Genomic DNA, 10,356 nt, shown 5'->3' with positions numbered 1-10,356 from the left:
GTTTTGCATACAATTTCAATTCAAATTGATACCTTTGGTATGAAAGCATCATTATTAATACTTATATATGAGAAAACAGTTATAAACCAGGACCCCTTAGGGTAAACCTGTGCATAATTATTGTGAATAATTTAAGATACTCTGACAGAAAAATTAATATAACAATAAAATCAAGCATACAATTTATAAACATGAAATTATATATTTGAATATTTAATATTATAAATATACTTAATGAATGATTTCTATGCAAAATTATACCCATTAGCAAAAATTTATGAAAATGTAGAAAGTAACCTTACTCAAAAGTTGTTAATTAAGCATATTAAACAAAACATAGCAAGATGAAGGAACTATATCAAAATGGCAACAGAAATAAAGAAAAATAAAAATGTCATAAATAATAAATTAGAATGAATAATTCTTAAGTACAAAGAAAATTTTAATAACAAAAGCATCCATAGGCTATAAAGTCAAATCAAGTAGTTATGTACATATAAAAGCTTATTTTAACTCTAAGGAGTAAAGCAATACTATGAATCTCTATATATCAAAATTATCAAAGCATGTTTATTACATGTTTAAATTTAAATAATAGTTTTACTTGATTCATTTTTCTAGTGCTGTGCAATAATTAATCTGAAGTGTATGATTGATAAAACTTCATAAGAAAACTATTGCCTCGAGGCCAAACAGATTTTAACATACATATATACTTAGGTATACCATCAACATTGTGATTATGGATTTAACATACATATACACTTAAGTATACCAACAAGATTGTGATTATGACCAGAAATGAATTTTTATCACTTTGCACATTAAGATTATGCATATCATTTGATCTTATGATTTGACCTAGACATCTTATTGATATATAAGCTAAATCCTCCCAGGGATAAAATAACAATGCTGGAGGTGTGATCTGTTTTCCCATGCTGTATGTCACTAGGAAATATAGTTGAAAACAGAATGCCAAATAGCAAATATTAAGTTAGTTGTTTCTACTGATAGATTTTGAATCCTTACCATTTCATGAACAATAGAGTAGAAAACAAGACTTTTCTTCAATATGGCATAGATTATAACAAAATTGCACGGAGGCATGCTAGGTGAAATGTAGAAATTAGGAAATGTACATAAAATGAATATAAGACATTATAATGTGTGCCTAGAATGGGCATGCAGAGACACTTATAGAGAGGAATGTGTTATAAGCGTCGGTGTCTATATAATTAGGTAGATATGTATATACAGAGATTTAACATAATCTCTTACTACAGAATCCAAAATTTTGGTTGACATTTAAATGACATTGTGATGTTTACAGGAGAGACCTTTAAAAGCTCCTATAAATGAATTAATGCCATTATAATGACAAGAGATGGTTTTATAGAAATATGTTAGGAATGAGTTATTTTGAGTCTGTTTTCTTTCTACTATTGCTCTCTCTAGTCACTCTCACTTTCTCTGTCTTCTGCCATGTTATCATTAAGACAGAATGTCTCACTTAATTACTCTTTGCAATAGACTCCAGACTCCAGAATTCAGTAATGAAGTTTTTTACTACTTATCCTGTCTGCAGTATTCAATTCTAGTAACAAAGCATGAACTAAGATTAGTGGTTTTCAGAGTAAATAGAGGTACACATGTGCACACGCACACACACAGGCAAACACACACACACACGCACATGCATACGCACACACACACACACATACACATACACAAGCACGCATGCATGCACAGGGATTTGGTAGATGAGACTTGGCTATTAGTTACATCTCTGATGTGATTGGCTTAGACTGGGCTACTCTTCCAAGTGGGGTATCTCTCAGAGTTACACTTGGACAGACTTAAAATAGGATACTTTCTAGTAAAAAGGTAAGCTATGACTTAACATGGTAACATATTTCTGTATTCCAATACAAGAATATTCCAGCTCTTGGGTATTGGAGACAAGAGGATTAAGAGTTCAAGATCATCCTCAGCAATAGAAGTGACTCAAGACAAGCCATAACTACTTATGTACCCTGTCACATTTTCTCCTTTTTTTCTACTGTACTTTAAAAGTTTTATATTTCAAGATAACTAGTGTAAGAATCATTGAATTTTCACTTAAATTATATATAATAAAAATTTAAAATATAAGCATAAAATTATAATTTTGTAAAGGTCAGTTTTTAAATGAATAAGAATATATGAATCCTGTAAATTAATAAAGACTGTAGTAGATTTTATGTTCACTCCAAAGTAACAACATATCTTGTTAAAAGAAGCAATTATACTAATCAAAGTTGATTATTCGAGTATAGCTGGTAGAAGCAAATGTGAGAGTATATTTCTTAAAACTTTTATATTTTGCATACTCTTAGGAAAGTTAAATATTATTTAAAAGTTACAGAAATATTTCCCTAATTTTGCATATGATTGTAACAGTTAACATCAGATCTGACGTCAAGCACTGTGTTAGAGAAGGATATGGCAATTCTATTTCCTTTGAAATTTTATAATTACAGTAAATGAAAATCGATGTGCCTACCTATTTCTTGTTAGCCATCATATGACATGTGGTGGCATTGAGTTTTCTTACAGGTCATGGACTTAATTGAATGAGTAATGGCTTGGTCCAAAAAGCTATGTACAAAAACTGAGTTGATGTCACCAAGTACTTCCCCATCTTTCAAACCACTCATTACACTCTGGGTATATGCAAAGATACATAGGAATAAGCCCACTTGGTTGTGTTCTTATATGTAGATTAATATCTTTTTATGTGCTTCATTTGTTCAGCTTCTGTGTTTTCCTAAAGCCAAAGAGAAAACAGAACCAGATTGAAATCTATTGTATATATGTTATGCCTGATATTCTAATCCAGAAAAGAGCTGTCCTGGAAGGCCTGAAAGTTGAATAAAATGTAAGGAACGAGAATCAATTGTCAAACACCTTGTTCGCTACCATTATGCAGTCTAGAAGTAGAAGCACAAATAGGCATATACAGGCAAAGTCATACCAAGGTTATTTCTTTTTGACCTCAAGTCAACATTACTGTAAAATTCATGTGTGAGTAGCTTGTAGCTAGAAAATCTTTTCCAATACATCATGATACTGGAGTCAGTTGGTTTGGACAGATTCAATGTCCCCCATGTGTCTAGTGTTAACTCTCTTTAGTTGACTCATTTGGATACCAGTATTGAGCAATGAGGTCAAAACCTTCATTAGCTCTCATGGCCATTTTTGCATTTCAACATAGTAAACATATCACTAGGTGTCCTGTCTTCCAAGTAGTTGAGATATAGAGGCAAGTGTGTCATTCTTTGAGAACATTCATGACTGTAGCATATATGAAGCCTGTCTCAGGTATTTCCTAGTCTGCCATAAAAGGGCAAAGGGATCAGCATAACATACATAATCTTACTCAAAACCACATTATGCATCTGTTTGCAATCTCTAGAAAAGAATAAAATGCCTTAAAATTGGTAGGAACAAAAAGATATAGTTCATTTCTTCTGATAAGAAAAGCCTCTAAAGAACATAATACTGAAAATTCTAATTAGAATAGAAAAGATGTTGGAGCAAGCATCTTTTAGGTATATGCCCATGAGTGGAATAGTTGGGTCCTTAGGTAATACTATTTCTAATTTTATGAAGAACCACCAAACTGATTTCCAGAGTGGTTGTACCAGCTTGCAATCCCCCCAACAATGAAAGAGTTTTCCTCTTTCTCCACATCACTACTGCTACCTGAGTTATTGACTACCTTAGTCATTCTGACTGGTATGAGGTGGAATCTCAGGATTGTTTTGATTTGCATTTCCCTGATGACTAAGAATGTTGGACACTTCTTTAGGTGCTTCTCAGCCATTCAGAATTCCTCAGTTGAGAATTCTTTGTTTAACTCTGTACTCCATTTGATTCTGTGAAGTCTAGTTTCTTGAGTTTTATATATTGAATATTAGCCCTCTATCAGATGTAGGATTGGTAAAGGTCTTTTCCCAATGTGCTGGTTGCTATTTTGTCCTATTGACAGTGTCCTTTGCCTTACAGAAGCTTTGTAAATTTATGAAGTTCCATTTGTCTATTGTTGATATTAGAGCATAAGCCACTGCTGTTCTGTTCAGGAAATTTTCCCTTGTGCTCATGTATTTGAAGATCTTCCCCACTATCTCTTCTATTAGCTTTCAAAGTATCTGGTTTTATGTGGAGGTACCTGATCCACTTGGACTTGAGCTTTATACAAGGAGAACATACTCCACTATGTTCATAGCAGCTTTGTTTCCAATAGCCAGAATCTCAAAAGAACCCAGATGTCCTTCAACAGAGGAATGGATCCATAAAAGGTGGTGCATTTACATAATGGAGCACTATTCAGCTATTAAAAACAATGTTTTCATGAAATTTTTAGGCAAATGGATGGAACTAGAAAATATAATCCTGAGTGAGGTAACCAAGACACAAAAGAATACACATGTCCAAAAGCTCAGAATACCCAATATACAATTCAAAGACGACATGAAGCTCAAGAAGGAAGACCGAAGTAGGATTGCTTTGGTCCTTCTTAGAAAGGAGAACAAAATACTCAAGGGAGGAAATATGGAGACAAAAGGTGGAGCAGAGAATGAAGGAAATGCCATCCAGAAACTGTCCTACCTGGGGATCCATCCCATATATAGTCACAAAAGGCAGACATTATTGTGTATGCCAAGAATTGCTTGCTGACAAGAGTCTGATATAGCTGTCTCTGGAGAGGCTTTGCCAGATACTGACAAATACAGAGGTCCCAACCAACCATTGAACTGAGCATTTGGTCCCCAATGGAGGAGTTAGAGAAAGGGCTAAAGGAGCTGAAGGGGGTTGCAATCCCATAGGAAGATCAACAATATCAACCAACCAGACCCCCAACCAAAGAGTACACATTGAGGGACCCATGGCTATAGCCACATATATAGCAGAGGATGGCCCTGTTGGGCATCAGTTGGAGGAGAGGCCCTTGGTCCTGTGAAGGCACAATTCCCCATTGTAGGGAATGCCAGGGTGGGAGGCAGGAGTGGGTGCATGGTAGAGCACTCTCATAGAATCAAGAGGAAGGGGAATGTGATAGGAGATTTCCAGAGGGAAACTGAGAAGGGGATAATATTTAAATGTAAATAAAGAAAATATCCAATAAAAAAGAAAAAGGAAAAAAGAATAGTAAAGATGATTAACTTATCATGAAAAGAAATAGTTCCTGTTTCTTGGAGGCCTTCTCCTTACTGAAGAGAAAAGGATGAAGAATGGATTAGGGAAAGAGGGGAATTGTATGAAGTAGAGAATGGAGATGTGAGAAATGGATAGATGGGACACTTTGATGAACTGAAAAATTATACATTTTACAAGACAAGATTGTATAATCTTTGCCCAACTATATCATAGCCATATAAAACTTTAAATTGTATTCATATCAATGTTACTCTAAGTTACATATAGGTTGAAAAGTGTACATTCTAATTTGCATGTATATATGTGAAATTATTTTAAATATCTTTTAAACTATTATTTCCAGAATTTAAAACATTTGTAATTAAATGTGCATTTTTCATTTAAAATATGAAAACATGTCTTTTCTCTGGGCTTTATCATAATCACTGTGGCATGAATAGTCTTTTTAACATGTGGAATTTTATAATGAACAATTTGAGGAAGTCTATTGATGAAACATTGCAATCAGATTAGTATTGTGTTTGAAGAATATGAAAATGGTATGGATGTTAACAAAGGTAGCCAATTGATTACATTCTAAACTAGATTTCTTTATGCCCTTTTTTGCATTGTAATTTATAAGTCTACTTGTCAATGAACATTCTATTTAAGTAACTGTAGTGATTGCATCAATTGTAGCATCAGCTCACATTTTGTACTCTAATAAAACTTGTGCTAAAAATGTTTTGCCATCTTTATTTTGAAGAAACTACGAGTTTTTTTAAAATGCTAGTCATTACGTGTTAATATTATCATATATCATCCTTATGAAAATTGCTGACTTTATAACTTAGAAGATAAGGTGCAATTGATAGTCCAGAAGTTATTTAACAGGCATCATGTATTTGAAAGGACCTTCTGGAGAATATAATTGTGGTGGTTTGAACTGCTCTGGCCCCACTGACTTATGTGATTGAGTACTTGGCCAATAAGGAGTAGCACTATTAGAAGGTATGACCTTGTTGGAGAACATGTGGCCTTGTTAAAGGAAGTATATCATTGTGGGGGCAGACTTTGATGTCTCCTATGTCCAAGCTATGCCCTGTGGGAACTATTGTCTTCTCTTAGATATCTTAAGATCAAGATGTAGAACTCTCAGCTCCTCCATCACTATGTCTGCCTGTATTCTATCATGCTTCCCACCACAGTGATAATGGACTAAACTTCTGAAATCAGAAGCCAGGGCCAATTAAATGTTTTTCTGCATAGGATTTGCCTTAGTCATGCTGTCTTCTCACAGAAAAAAAAAAAAGCCCTAGCTAAGACAATGGTATTGCTATAACTATTACTACTATTGCTGCTTCTAATTTTCTTAACTGAAACTGAGAAAAGTTCTGCAAAGGTAATGATGAAATCTCACATTGACTTATAAAAAAAGGGCAAAGCTTTATATATGGGAAAACTTGCAGGCTTTTACAACCTTAAAAAGCTACAAAGAGAACTTAAAATTAAGAATATACTTGGAAAAGTAAGGCTGTATTCCATCTAGAAACTGTGAAATAAAATCACAATTACTATATGTACATGGAATCTGAATATAAGAATATTGCAGTATATCCAAGGTATAACCAAATATATATTGCTCAAGAGAAGCAATGGAACTGATTAATTTGGCAGAAACATACCACAGTTTTGGTATAAAAGAAAACAATGAAAGAGCAAATAATAGGTAGAAGGAGAAAAATACAGAGCAGGAACTAGAAATTGTAAGAAAATGTTCTAGCATCATGCATATGATATAAAACAAAAGCAAAAATAGATCCTTTATATATATTATCTCTATTTTACAGTCATTGAACTTAAAGATAATTTAGAAATCAATATTAAACTAAAATTTTAATTATTCCTAAATTACATATCTATAAAATATATGTGTAAAATATATAAATATGTGTAGTATATATAGAAATAGGTGGTGCAAAAGTAACTGATTATTGCATTGTTGTAATTTGTCTGTGTGTGTGTGTGTGTGTGTGTATGTGTGTGTGTGTTTTGTACTGTGTGAAGATACCTCAATGATAGAGTGCTTGTTTAAGTTGTATGAATCTCTAGGTTCAATCATCATACAGTCAAACCTATGTTTTTGCTAATTTGTAGGAGATATTTTAGAATACCTTCTGATAATATTTCATCTATATATAGATACTTGTTCTCATAAAAAAGTCATTGAAAATCACTCATAATGTTATATTTTTATATAACAAAATACATGCATTATATTTATGTTTTGTTATATAATAAAATATATTTGTATAAAGTTTTATGGATTTATGTACAAATTTAGTGTCTTCTATATGTAGACATATAATTATAATTTTATGTGAATACATATTATACATAGTTTGCTTGGAGAAATTTTGTAGGTGACCAATTACTCTGATGGCCCATTCCAGCTTTTCTAGTTTTAATGGCCTCATTCTACAAATGTATTTCTCATAAACTATCCTGACAAAAGTTTTCCCAATTTTTCAAAATCAATATTTGGTATGCTTATTGCTATTTAAATGTATATGTGATCTGTAATTTATGTTGTGTTAATTGAATATTTACTTTCACAAGAGACAGAGCATGAATGAACAAATGGTCTCATGAATTATGAGAATGAAACACAGTATTTCCTCGAATAACTTGCCCTCAGCAACCTATTGTCTTCCTACAGTGCTCCATTCAATTAAAGTTCTATCATCTTGTAACAGTGCCATGGGTAGGGATCTAAAACTTTTTCATAGAGAACAAAGCATAGTAAATATAAGTTAAACACTTAGACTAGAGGAAATAATGGATGAGCAGAAGATAAAGCAAACACCAAAGAGATTACAATCACAAATTTTACTTGAGATCAAAATATTGCACAAGAATTAATGTCCAAATAATATTATGGAAATTATAAAATACATATCTATAGATATATATTCAACTTAATTACAATAAATTCCAGATCACACTGCACTACATATTTTATAAGGTACTTGCAATCCTCCTAGCTTTCACAAAATCTACAAAAAGATATTCACAGTATATTATTGTCAATATGCACAATATATCAATGTAGTAAAATATCAGCCACATGAATGTGTTAATACAAATTAAATGGACTTCCTGAGTTATATTTATTTCAAAAGCTTTTATTGGTTGGCTTAGACGCTGTCTTAATGTTCAAAAGTTCAGTCTCTTCCCCAATCAGCTAAATGAAACTTACATTTAACTTCATTCATCATGAACACTTAAAAAAAAACTTTATCTCATTGAAAAGCATGAAAACCAATAGAACATTTTATGGCCAGTTGGTGCTTTCATTTTCCACATCCACACTAAAGAAAAATTAATTTATGATTTCTCTTTCACCAGCTTGCACTTAAGCTATAAAATTCTTGCATTTTCAGAAGCAATATAAAGTTAAGTACTCAATTGAGCTTTATACCTTAGGTTTTAAACATTTAATCATTACTTCTCCCTTTGAACTGAGAGGTGGCATACTGTCAGGAAGACTGAAATTTATGAAGTTCATAGTTTCAAATCTTCCAGTTTTTGAGGAAGCTTTAGTAAACTCACTATTCAATTCTGTAGTAAGAACATTTTCTTAGTGCCACCTTTTAGCTCTTCACTTATCACCAGTACATCATTTATACAAAAATTAATGTCTGTGACAGGTACTTAGGATATTTATTAGTTGTCTTAATGACTTCATCTACTTTAGGTCTTCATGTAACTCAGCTGTATATAACATAATTTAAAACGTCATGAGAGTTGATGTGATATTTTCCTAAACTCCCTTCCTTGGCTGCAGAGGACAGAGCCTGAAGAGTACAAAGACATTCTCAGTTCCATAGTGAGATTGAGAACAGTCTGTGATATATAACATCCTGCATTGTGTGACTGTTCTTAAAGAGATGTGAACAAAAGTCTGTTTGCCCACGACAGCACACCATGAAGAGGGTGAAGCAATAATTCCACACAAGTCTGGCTTACAGAATAAGTGAATTTATTATTGGTCTTATGAACATTTATAGGAATATGGATAAATGATCAATCACAGGATCATGGACAGGTGAAAGGCATTCTTAAAAATCCCAGCAACATGAGGGCCAGATCCCAAAAGCTGTATCCCTGTACTTTAAAGCACAATGTGCAGACTGTTTGTTTGGTCACCCAACCCCTTCTCCTATGCAATCGTCTCTGCTCAGAAAGGAGACGATAAGCATCCTAACATTCCAAACTCCAAAATATTCCTATTCTCCATTCAAATTTGAGTCATAAGAATTAAATTCGATTCCTAAGGAAGGGATATTCTAATGAGATAAGTAAACAAAAAATTCATAGAAACAAAAGCAATTAATACCAAAATATACATGCTCTTAAAAATATTAAATATTAGTCACTCTTGGTAGTCAATAATATGCCAGGGACATCAATCTGAGTTGTAGACTACTGCAATGGTCTAAGCTTACATGAAAGTTGTAAGAGTGGAGGCCAATCTCCACAATACAGAATTAACAGGAATCATTGTTTTAAAACTTTGATAATTTAAACTTCAGATGATACAAAGCTAGAAAAGCATAAAGCTTGGTAAATTATCACAAATACATGGAATTTATAATGTCTTTTCAGATGTTATATGCTTTGCATGAGTAACTTTTATGATCAACAGTATTGCTGCACAGAAATTTATTATAGATGTGTGTGACACTGATCTTAACATTGTTAAGGGCAAATAAGTAATGCTTTAGGGACTTTTTATTTTACTGCATTGATAAATACTTAAATTAATGGCATATAACGATTGCTATCTTCTTTTATGCATAAAGAGATAGGCCATACATGAATGCTCTGCTCCGTTATTAAAAATGCATTACATTGAAAAACCCATCTTATATTGGATGGAAAATTAAGAAGTTTTCTAAAATAATTAAACAGGCTGTAGTTATATCACTCCAAATAAATTCAATACATGTTATACTGTAAAAACACACGTTTAAAATCACTTTATAAATGTATAATAATGTCCTTTTAAGCATAAATGAAAATACTGAAAATGACAAGGTAAGAAGTTAGACTTTTAGATTAAAATTTACTTAAAATTATGTGTGTATGTATGTATGTACATACACACATTTT

Source organism: Mastomys coucha, unplaced genomic scaffold, assembly GCF_008632895.1.
Source record: "Mastomys coucha isolate ucsf_1 unplaced genomic scaffold, UCSF_Mcou_1 pScaffold22, whole genome shotgun sequence".
Lineage (NCBI taxonomy): Eukaryota > Metazoa > Chordata > Mammalia > Rodentia > Muridae > Mastomys > Mastomys coucha.
This window is presented reverse-complemented; position numbering follows the sequence as displayed.